General features: G+C 41.0%; 1 protein-coding gene across 1 annotated transcript in view; it reads right to left on the reverse strand.

The window, feature by feature from the left end:
• Window positions 1-10,089, reverse strand: part of raraa (retinoic acid receptor, alpha a) — a 143,689-nt gene extending 133,600 nt beyond the window's left edge. Inside the window, exon 1 of the mRNA XM_031291244.2 lies at window positions 9,818-10,089. The gene's annotated coding sequence lies outside the window, so the exon portion shown is untranslated. The remainder of the gene's footprint in view (window positions 1-9,817) is intronic.
• Window positions 10,090-12,465: the final 2,376 nt, after the last annotated feature.

A 12,465-nucleotide genomic window follows, 5' to 3' on the forward strand; every position in this document is an offset into this window, starting at 1 on the left:
GTGCATGGGCAGAACATCCACAATGACTGTAAAATGCACAAACAAAACACAAATTAGAGATGGCATCCCATTTTCACATCCCACACCTCCAACGCACAGAAATTAACTGTTTTCAGTTGCAAACCTAAGCTCCCAAAGACTCTCGAGTGTTTTCTCCAAATCACTCAAATCACTCAAGCGTTTGGACGATCCAAATGCAGGGGAGGTGTCTGCATCACTAAATCTTTGTAACTTTCTGAATTTTACAATCTGACAAACGGGCCTCTTTCCGTAGTTTAAGAGGCAGCATCCCACAAATAATTGATTAGGTATGTTGTCCAATGCAACCCCTGCAGGCAGGAATCCATGAAGAAAATAATAATATTATAATAGAGTAGAAGTTAATTATAATCCAGGGAAATATCCACAAAAACAATATAAAGCTGAACTGAAATGAACATGCTGCTCCATTCCCACTACAGACCAGTGAGGACAGGTGTGGGTTAAACACAGAAAAGCATACAAAGACTATACAATAACAAACAAAAAGAATACTTATAATTGTTATCTGATATTTAAATTCAGGTATGAGCACATGGGAACAGCCCTATTTTGATAGATCTACATCTAAAACAATGTTACCCTTTGTTTAACAACAGATAGTGCTCACTCAGTGCTCAGATGATGAACACACCTGTTTTCAATTTGTCACCTAACGAGCAGATGCCCTGCAACAACACTACAAGCTGAGCAAAGGAAACATTAAATAGACGTTCTATCAGCGCCACTGTAAGTCTGCTGTTTGTTAAAGTTGACTGAAATAGAACTGATTAACACTAATACATTAATTCCACGCTTCAGGGAGGGGGGGCTAAATCAAAAGGCAAGAGAAAAGCCTTTTCACATGTGCATAGGTGTAACAATGGGCAGAGCTCCAAATGGTCTGCAAACTGTTTGCTCCACATTTTTCACATTCCTACTTCCACCACTGTCCGTGTTCACTGCTAGATCACACCAGACACCTCTGTATTGGGAGTGATAGAGGAACAATGTGAGAGACAGAAGGAGAACAATCGAAATCAGCATCAAGGTCTGAATAGAATATTTTCCCAACCAACAATTAAAATTGATACAGCGGGAAAAGCCCAGGTGTTACTAATAACTTTAGCAATGGCTCAGTTCAGTTTTAGTGTCTCAGTAAGCCATATACCAGTGAGCCATGATGCACAATACCAGGAACTAGAACTGGCCAAACTAAATAGGATACAGCCATTTAAATGTTATTAATTGCACCTGTGCTTTTCCTGCTATTATGTGTCAAAATGTCTGCAGTGAAAAGGTCTGTATCGGCCAGAACAGACATGCATTGATGGACTGACTCTTCTTACACCTCTACTCCACATTTACAGACACCAGATATCTAATTTTCTGTAGCCTCTTTATCGATCTCATGTACCAATGATCACTTCCGCTTTATAAAAGTGTGTTCCTGTTCGGAATGGGCCGAATGCTTGGTTCCCAGTATTTTTTTCTTCTAAATTCAATCAAACAACATGTGATAATGAATGCAGTTATACAATGCTTGGTTCCCAGTATTACTGCATGCAGCACTGTCGGGTGGCGTGCCCATTCGAAGCGTTCACACAACTCACAACTCATCCAATGGTAAATTTGCCTCTCATTCACCCCTTCACATACACCGATGGTGATGTAGAAGGCCACTGTTTGTTTGCTACAGGCTCTTTTGTTAGCTACTTGAAATGCATCACAAGGAAGCAGCCCAAAACACTTAAGATCTGTTTTCTTGGGTTCTTTTACAATTCGATAAAACTCTTGATTGTGTGGATCTGTATTGCTGCAACCACATCCTATTGTGTTTGGGTTCCCCCAAACTATGTCTGATTTTACATTATATCTACAAAGAAACTAATAACAACTAACACAATCGTTTGTATTAATATGCATAGCTATTTATTTGAGAAAAAAATCAGTTATATACTAATAGTGTTCACGGTTATGAATGTAGTTGAATGTATTGATGTAGAAGCTTTCCAACATTATGGCCAGATGTAGCCTCATTCATTTTAACTTAGATTTTTTTTTTTTTGCAATAAAATAAAAATAAAACATAGCTGTAGCAGTCTTAAATTAGGTGTGTCCCAGGCTGATCTGCAGGATGGGGATTGAGGCCATCAAGGTATTTTTTTAATGGATTATATAAAACTCAATCTCGTTCTGATCCTTTGTTTGTCATAATCCATTGCACGCCTTTAAACACTGGAACCTTTTCCTAAATGCCCAGCATTTGCGTTGCAAAGAGTCTGTTTTATCTCTACTGTACTTTAGAGTCAGTTTGCAGGTGGAAAAAACCTCTGAAGTGCTGCATTTGAACTTCAGTATCCTGTTCATGCTGTGGATAAGGAGAGAATGTCTTGATCTTGTTTATATCTTCCTGCCACAAAAGATACACCCTTTTCTTCTCTGTGGATACCATACAAAACAATAAAGGCAACACATTATCATTGGAAACTGTAAGGAAAGCAGTGATGCAGGCTGTGTTTTGTTAATGCAAAGCGATTTAACATAGGAAAAGACATTCCTAAGTACAACTGTGGACAAAAACAGAGCCAGATTGTGAATTGGCAATGGGCACTAAGTTAAGTAGAAAGTGACTAAGAAAACTAGAAATAGCTGATGTGTACAAATAAGAGGTTCTGCAGAAATCACCCTGGAACATGAAGCAGAGTGGTGCAGAGAAGCCTCCTGGAACACAGTCAACACATTTCACACAGGCAGGGTCTGGAAACAACACGCTTGGGGCTTCCACCTTCATTTAGATGAAAATGGACCTCCTCGAGAGGAAATAAAGCCATTTTTAACTCCCCCTCTCACTACGAGTCGGCCTCCTATAATGTGCCCAGTCAATGGACTGTGGGTTTATTCAACTGCAGGCAGCCCAAAGCACAGCCATAAATAATGTAGGGCAGCTCACATGAAACCCTAATCACCACTGTGCTGTCACCCAACAGAGAAGATTGCTTGTTTAATTTACTGCGCCGCATCTGTCTCAGTTCTGCCCAATTTACTTCTCGCAATTTCAATTGGCAAGTACTCCAGGTATTTATCAATTTGCTTTTCATCCAATGCCATGAATCAATAAGAAGGCAATGTTCGTGTATATAAGTCTGTGTGAGTGTGTGTTTGTGTACGCACACGTGTGTGTGCATGTGTTTTGAGTGTGATGGTGTGTATGTGTGACATGAAGAACAAACAAAAAAGCTGCAGCTTGTGAAACAACAAAGGCTATCATCAACACTCAATAACCAGAGACTCATTATTGGCCATATACAACGCACTTCATTACATTACTATTCCATTAGCATGCAGACATTTGCATATTACAGTCACCTCTTTACAGAGGCTGTTGATCATAAATGGCAGCCATATGCTGCCTGGTGTGCCATATTACAGAATTATTACTGCGACACAAAAAGCCAAGAAAAATGGAAATTATGTTGGCACAAAATGAAGTACAAAACCAATCAAAGGATCTGCTGTTATTGATAGTGTCTCACTGACTGAATGAGTATCATTTACATCCACGAGTTATGCTTTCTCGCTGACAAACCTCTGCACGCTGAGGCCTAGTTTGCTGGGTGCATTTCTGAGATACTTTCCTCAAAAATAAACGTACTGTTCAAGTATTTTCTTTATGCGTAAACTACCAAAACAACAGTTTATTTAGCTTTTATAGGAACAAAACATAGAAGATTAATTACTGCTTTATAAACCAACACAAAAGGTAAATGTAACTAGCCCCTAATCATCTTTTGCTGCAGTGTTTTGGGGGGGCTAATTTTGGCTAGACGTCCGCTCCTCCAGCAGCAAACACAGAAATCCTGTCATCCAACAGGCTCTGTGCCGCAACATCTCAGCATGACAGATATTTGGTGCGATGGCTCTTCTGCACTGTGATGACAGCCCATGGAGACAGAATACGTAGCAGAGGCTCACTAGCTACATAGACTTGGCAGCAGAGCAGTATGACAACGATGCTATGACGCGCTAGCTGTTTGAGCTAGAAGAAGCAAAGAGTGGTATCATCTTTGTTTGGGACCATTATCTCTCCACCGTGGTGTTCACTTCACACTGATAAATGTGGCCTAGCAACTCGAGCTAATGTGCAAGCAGCTGCAGCCACAGCAGCTGGGTAATACACTGTCAACTGCCACATACGCCCACACAGGAGGCACAATAGAGGGGATTTGTTCCACTGAAATCAGTGTTAAGATGCTTTGGTGTGTGTAGTGCTTTGAAACTGGACATGGCCACTGCGCAGGAGACTCACATGTAATGTTCCCTATAAGTAACCACTACAGTGTTAATAGATTATTGTTGTAACCTGGAGTAGATTTGTTTGTTAAAGTCTTCTAACTAAAACTCCAATGATTCTCAGGTTTCAGCTTCTCCTATGTTCAGCTTTTCTCTGTATTTATCATGGTTTTATAAGATAATGAAAGTAATCGTGAATTTCACAGCAATAATCTGGAGCCATTCAGTGTGACGAGTCCAATCATTTGGTCTACTTTAATATACTCTATCTGGCACCTGAGCAATCTTTATGATATACACATTGTCTAAATTTCAAAGTACCTACAAAAAGAGTAAGACTAAAATTAAACCAAGTAAATATGAAAATGAAAGGTTTCTCTGGACAACTAACCAAAAATCACTTTAATGTCATAACTAATTACAGACACACACTTGGCACAGAGCAGTACTGGTATTATCAAGGAGTGCTTAAGGACAGACTGGCTGGTCAGACATCTGTGTAAGTGACACCAGCTATCTGGCTAGCTGTCTCACTCATGGCAGCAGAGGGTTAACTTGGCAGCTGAGCTGTACAGTGCAGCTCTAAAAGGAATATTAACAGCATGTCCCTCAGTGCCGACTGAGAGAGAGCAACAGGAAAAAGGAGGACGGAGAGAAAAGGAGAGTTTGAGAAAAGGCAAGGAGCAACGGGGCGGGTGTGTGAATCCAATTTCCAGTGACAGTGCGCTCAGGATCACTGTTTCAGTGAAAGAACATATCATCTGTCAAAGTTAATGGCAGTGTCCTGGGGAAAATGAAGGAAAATAGAATGGAGACCATTCATTAAGAAGGTGGGGGATGGGGGTGTGTCGAAGCCACCGGTCTACTCCACTGTCTCCACAGGGAAATAAATATATACGCAAGCCATTATTTGTGCATTGACGAGGTTGCAGTGCAGCCACGATCAAGGACTGGTTCTCATGCTACAGAGATAATATTAGCGCAGATGCCTGAACAGGAATCTGTGGGCTCAAGCACAGAGCTATCACTGGGAATGAAGAGGTCGGCCTGGCTGCCTGGTAGGACGGCTGGCAGGCTAGCTAACAGGCCCGGCCAGTCTGTCTCTCACTCAGAGCTGTGGATGTACTCAGAGGAAGCAATTGATACCATTGTTTTATGGAGAGGAGGGTGGAGGGGGATTAAGAACCAACAATAGGTCTCTTTCACTCGAAATGTCAGCCGTCACGCCGGGGGACTGTCCGACTGGGCAGAGACACTTTAGCAAAAACGCCAAGGTACAAAATGAGTGTGGAAAATAGTATGAAACCCTGTGACGAGGGCAATGAAACAGTGTGACATGGGCCAGAACATTCCCCTGCCAAATGGTAGAAATGCAATCTCAAACATGGGACAACAGGCTATGGGAAACTTTACAACACAGATCATGTGAGATCATGTCAAACAGAAACACATGGCTTTTAATATATTGTTGTTTTGTGTGTGTGTGTGTGTGTTGAGGTTCTGTTAGTCTAAAAACAAGCAGTACAGCTCTGCAAATAATTATGTCAATGATTTCAAGGTCTACCAAAACAAGCTGTAGCTTGAAACGCATTCAAAATCAATAACCAGGATAATAGGTTATATGGGTCTTTAGCTCAGCCTCATTAGGAAAAAAGGAGACAAACGTGTCCTGATTCTTCAGGCAAATTAACATAGTGAGGAACCTAAAATATCACAACTGATGATCCACTCTGGGACATGTTATCATGAGACTATACAACGGAAAGATGTTCTCTCTCTGAGTGCTTTGATAACCCCACTGGCCTCGGACCTCTTTGAAAATCTCACTCCGAAGGTTTGAAGTGAATATAAAGAGCAAGTTTGAAGTGAGGTACCCTGCCGCTTTAAGGCTGGGATGAAACCGAGTTATTCTACCACTCTGACCTAATTGCTCTCTTGCTCTCCCGACATGAACACTGGGAGCTGTGCACTCTGACACGTAAAGATTATTTAATACCATCAAAGCCATAAAAAGAGGCGGGTAGTTAACCATTGCAAGGCTGGCGGGGCCGAGCAGTCCAGAAAGCTATGTGGAAAGCAGCGGAAAGAGAATCAGTATGCAAAAGCAGGCCTGTCGTGAGTGGAGCTCCCACATCCCAACGGCTCCAGAACTCCCCCTCCAAAGAAATCCCACTCAGCTTCGGCTACACTCTCCTGGTATCGGCTCCCACCCTTCTTCTCTCCTGCTTTTCCCACACTCGCCCGAGTCCCTTAGGCAATGACTACGTCATTGGGCACCACTGCCAAACCACTGTAATATCCCAATTTATTCCTACTTATTCTAACAGAGTGTGGGCCTGTTTCTTTTAGGTCAAGGCTGGTTTTATTAGGGTAAAGCTACACTGCTTGGTTCCACTGGACTCCATTTGTAGAAGTGTTTCTCTAATAGGCCAAAGACTTCTGACAAACGGAACTTTTAATGAAAGGCAATATCAGCAAATTGGTAAACCAACATATGTACACATCAAAACAATGTCTAAAAAGCTAACCCTAACCCTGTTTTTTCCTATTTACATTAAGTGAAACTTTAATTCAGCAGTGTGGTTTTTCACTAACTACTTCCAACTCCAGAAACAGAGCTACCACCAGTGTGTGGGTGGGACCGGGTAGAGGTGTTTACCGTTAGGCCAGCACTGGGTGACATCTCCAGGGTGCCCTGCCATTGTGGGGAGTGTGTCTCATCTGTCAGTGCCTGATGAGTTTGTGCTGCACAGCCTCATGAGTCAGCCTGGCTCGTCAACAACAAGGGAGCAGGCTGCTGTGGCCAGGCTGTGTGTAGACCGCTACAGACAGAAGCAAACCAAACCACCTGACACACTGAGGGCTTTTTTCAGGGAAAGCTAGGTCCAATGCCAAATGTAGCCAAGCGTATATCTCTAGAATATTTCCTCTTCTGTTCTAATAGGAAAAGCTGACTAGATCTGCATTTTCACATCCTACTATTGGTGGTTTACGTGTTATTCGTAAAGGATGCTATCTTGTGACTGAGATCAAAACGATTCTCAAGAAATCGACAATGTGGTGACCTACTCAGCTGTGTGGATGACACCATTTATAACACCTATTAGTAATACGAGGAAGGAAAAACACACTGTGCCTGCTCTCTACCTTGCCATGCAATATTAAAAAATAGGTCACTCAAAACGTGTAAATTCAACAAAGTTGATGATAGTTTTATACAATTGCTCCAAAAAAAAAAAGATAATTTAAAGAAATCTATTGAATACATTAAAAAACAGCTGAGCAGAATCAGCTGGCAGATTGAACTGCCCAATATTCTGCACACAAATGTATCCAAATGTGAACAATCCAACCAACCTTTAATAACTCACTTTTCATGCAGTGAAGTTCCACAGGTAATAAGCAAATCAATCAAACATGACAAACAAAACTGAAAGAGCTAGGAGCCACTGACTCACTACTACTGTGTTTTTAAAGAACAAAAGAGGAAAACAAGTTTCTTTCCAGTGTCATTCACACTTGACTTTACAATCCGCAGAGGAAGGAAAAGGACACTGCGAGGGAGTGGGGGATGTGATGGGGCAAAGTGAGTGTGCCACTGCCACCACGATGATGACACATTCAGTGCCATGTGAAGCCGAGGCATGCAAGGCCTTTAACTGGCACTGTTCACACGACGAGAGAACCAACTTCCCGTTGACGCTTGTCAGAGAGTGTTAGTATCACAAAAAACAACCACCTCATGCTGCGTAACAGAACACTACTGCATATTAACAAATAAGTACAACACTGGGCAGTTCAACATTTTAAAAAGACGCACAGTTAATTTCTAGGTTCTCTAGTTTTGAATATATTGTTGCGAGAAACAATAAAATTATTTCTGCTCTAGGAGGCAGCATGAGAAAAAACATGTGACTAGAGCTGCTGTCAACAATGATTTGAGGATATCTCTCCAAAACGTTCTCACTATGTTAGACATTGATATATGAGATGAGCATGACATGGGATCAGGTATAAGACGACTAGACAGCAGATAAAAAAAGTTATAAGAAAGTCTAAAGCTTATTATCAAAATTATGATAATATGTGACAGTTTAGAGGTCAGGTAAACAATCTTGGGTTCAGCCCAAGCCTTCCCAATTACAGCGGTGGCACAACATTTAACTGTGAATCACACAAAGAGAGGAGGTGACAGGGTGGGAAAACCCTCAGACACACCAAATTTTCCACTGAGTGACTGCCTCTAATCAATGCATCTTGCTCTGAATGTCACAGGTTGTCACAGAAAAGGGCATCTTCTTCTTCCTCCAGCCCCACCCCACAACAAAAATCGGTCTCGCTGCCATGCCTGCTGCAGCCAGTAATACAGAAGCATAAATCTTGCGTCACAAAATATCATTCAACGAATCACGCCATGCCAAAGTGCACAGACTAAACAGGTTACTCAAATAAAAGGAAACATCTGGAAAGTACTTGTTACAGCTGTAAAAGGAGGGTAATGCGCACTGTAATCTGTGGTTTAACAAGACGACATTTTACAAGATAACACTGATGACTTTCTGATACTGCAGGGTATGTAACTCACATATTATAACACCTCAAATTGCCACATTATCTTGCAAGGTGTAATCAGGGGTGTTAACACATTAAGGGAGATATCCGTCAGTTTGCAGTGGTACTTTAAGGCACCGTTTTCAGAAGAATGCATGTGTGTTTTGGGTCATCAAGTTTGCAGCTCAGGATTAGAGCACATCAAAAGAATGCAGGCTGTGGTTGCCCCTCTGCTATGCCTGTTTACCCATCACAGCAACTGAGGAGAGGAAGTGGGCTCCTGATGTGATCGATATCAACAGCAAAGTATACTATGCACTCAAGCAAAGTTCACCTCAAAGCCTTGAGTACCCACAATGAAGCAATATTGATCAAAATTAGCGAAAGAAGTAATACATATTTCTCCACATTCCGTTGTTTGACGTTGCAAAAACAAACAAGTGGGTACAGACGCTCAGACACACACCATTGCATGTTTTTAAACCCACATGTCGGCACTTTTTTTAAATGCCAAGCTAGATAGTTGGCAGGTTGCCTCTTGTTAATTGACTCGCAGAAACTGTCAGCGCTGAAATGTGTTCCAATGTCTTTACAAGCTAACGTTACATTGAGGAGCGTTAGCTTTGCATGCTAGCCGCCCTAACAGACGTCGTGTCCACTTAATATAATGTCGCTCAGACTAACACAAATAGCTATAGTTTCTTTTATTTTGGTAGGCATGAATTACCGACTTGACAGGAGTTTCGGACTCCAATTAATTAGCCCGTTTCTGACCATGAACGGCGTTAAAAACCTGTCACACTCGCGCACATTATCACCGTGGCCATGCATGGTGCATTCAAAATCCTCCAGGTACCGTTTAATACAGTACTGGGTTAACCTCCTATAGAGGCTGAGACCTGCATGCATGCTGTCAAATTATGACAAGCTGTCAATGGCAAGTGGATGGTAATACCTGGGACCTGTTGACTCCTCCTCCCGGTACCCTCGGGCTGCTGGTGGAAGTTCAGCCGCGCAGCTGTATTTCTCCGCGGTGGTACTCTTTTCAAAGTTTTCTGCCGACTCTTAAATCTGCAAACGGTGGCTCTCACGAGCTCCGGGTGACTTAGCCCCCACCGGCAAACCGTAATGTACGTTAAGAGACGGCGAGCCGCTTTCAGAGAGCAGGCAAGTTTGGCACAGCTTTCGCGAAGGCAACCATTACAGTCACGTTCTCTGGCTGTGAAATCCAACACCAGCTCTGACCCCGCCCCTTTCCTTTTCTGGGGGCCAGTCCTCAAAAAGTGGATGTCCTGCTCCCTCCAGATGTGTTCAGTGCTCTGCTGAAATGATGTGAAGCAACAACAGAAGTGCAGCATTCGTTTTGTTGCATTTTAAATGTGTTTCATCCTTTTATAGCTCTTTTATGCTTCTGTTAATGCATAAAATAAAAAAATATAAAAAATATTAGCTAAAAGTATTTAGCTAAAAGTTTATTGTTATTGTTATTCTTATACTGTATTTTTTCTATACTGTATTTTAAAAAAAAAAAATGTTATACCTCTTTATCTAAAGAGTGTTTTGTAAGCTGCTAAAATCTAAGTCTTTCAGCTCAGTCTGGCAGCCAAAGACCAAAGCCAAAGACTCCGTTTCTTGAGTTGCAACTAACTTTATACTTAACCTTTTACGGAAGGTTAAAATCAGTGGTGTCTCCAGTGAATGTGTGATTATGTAACTTTAGATATTTTTGAAAGTAATGCAACCAAACACAGGCTTGCAACAGAGAGTGCAAGCCAAAGATACTAAAATACACATTTTACACAAGCCTCAAAACGTGGAATTTTGGCAAAACATGGATGAATAAGTATTTTACTTTTGCAAGGAAAGTAAAGAATGTTGCATTCGGAATATAATGCCTTCATTATACAGCTACTCAGATGAATATCTTACATAACAATGTATATGCTACACATTTCAGACTGTAGGAATACATGGGCTTCACTCCCAAACTATATCTTTCATCAATCATGTATGATTTTTTTTCTTTATAGTACATTTCCCTATTTTGTCATGCTTTAAAAGCTAATTTCAACTTATAAAATGTCAACTCTATATCATTGTTATGGGACACCAGAGAAGTGGAGACTTTCTTCTGATTTTATTCAAATATGTATCATTTGTATAAAATTTTAAACAATCTGGCCTTTTCTCTATTGCGTGACTATGCCTTCCTGCCCTGCTGAAAACACCCTTAAAGTCTCTAAAATATCTTCCATCACAGATTGTACTGTACCCTTTTTTCATACTGCATTTGAGAAGTCAGCTCCTTCTGTTAAATCCATCCTTCAGGGGAACTCTCTGCCAGATCACATAAAGAGCTGCAGCTCTTTTGCCAAATTATACATTTGTCCATAAGCAACCTAACTACTGACTCTGCATTTTAATTATATACTAAACCCTTCATCTGATTTTAAAATGTTTCTATAATTTACATTTAACATTTAATTGCAATATGTTATGTGATCTACTGTTGTATATTTATGTTATTCCTCTTTTTTGTGATGATGTCATAACTCTGTGTGCATGTTTTTAATTGTGCCTGCAAAGGGACTGCATATGAAAATGAGCTCTCAGCTTGGCTGGCTGTTTTAACAGCTGATACAATTTATTGTGCATGGCTCATTGAAGAAATTAAATAAAATGATCCAAAAAAGCTCACAAACCGTGAAATTGTTTCTGTAATATGTAAGCAATTGTTTAAGACAAAACTAGTCATAAGAGTCCATATATGTGCATGCATACATATGGACCTTTCATTTACTTGTTGATCAACTGTAAAATAATTGGTGGCAATTACTTAATCATCTTAAAAAATATGAAGAATTCTCACTTTTATTATATTGTAAATTAAAAACCCTCTAGATTTTTTTAGCATTAAAAACAAAAATGGTCAATAGCAGTTGATTGTTTTAGACATCAACTGAAGCTCCGGTAATGTGTGATTTGTCCTTTATTTTTCACTATGCAAATAAATGGTTAATCAAAAATATAAACAATAGTTTGAGCAACAGTTAAAATAACTGTTATGCAGCTTTAATGTTCCCATGTGTACTCAAGTGTGTGTACTGTATGTGTGTGTGTGTACACAGGTGTGGATACAGTAGTAGGTGCAAAGAAGTGTGTGCATCTGTTTGCGTGCAAAGGAGTTGTGTGCCATGGTAAAGCACAGGTTCTCTCCTGTCTGTCAGATGTGACTGCTACACTCAATAGCTTTCCGCCCCAGAAAGCAAAGTTTTGTGACAGGTGGTAGATGTGAAACCCCTTGTCCTATATGATTGGACAAAAGGCCACAAGACAGCTAGTGACATACTTTGCCTCCATGTTTACCTTCTCAGTTGCTTTTCATCTTTTCCTGGGAGCACTGACACTGCTATAGAGAGAGTGCGCACGACAGCATCCTCCTTGTTTCCCCTGTTGCCTTTAAGGCTTTCTTATACAAAAGCTGTGAGTGGCACTACGCTGTGTCAGTTGTCACACATCACCAAACAAGTGAGGAATGCAGTGCTGGGGGGGAGGGTTGGTTGTGACATGGGACACACAGGCATGCAAGTAACCATGAACTGA

Source organism: Sander lucioperca, chromosome 22 (assembly GCF_008315115.2).
Source record: "Sander lucioperca isolate FBNREF2018 chromosome 22, SLUC_FBN_1.2, whole genome shotgun sequence".
Lineage (NCBI taxonomy): Eukaryota > Metazoa > Chordata > Actinopteri > Perciformes > Percidae > Sander > Sander lucioperca.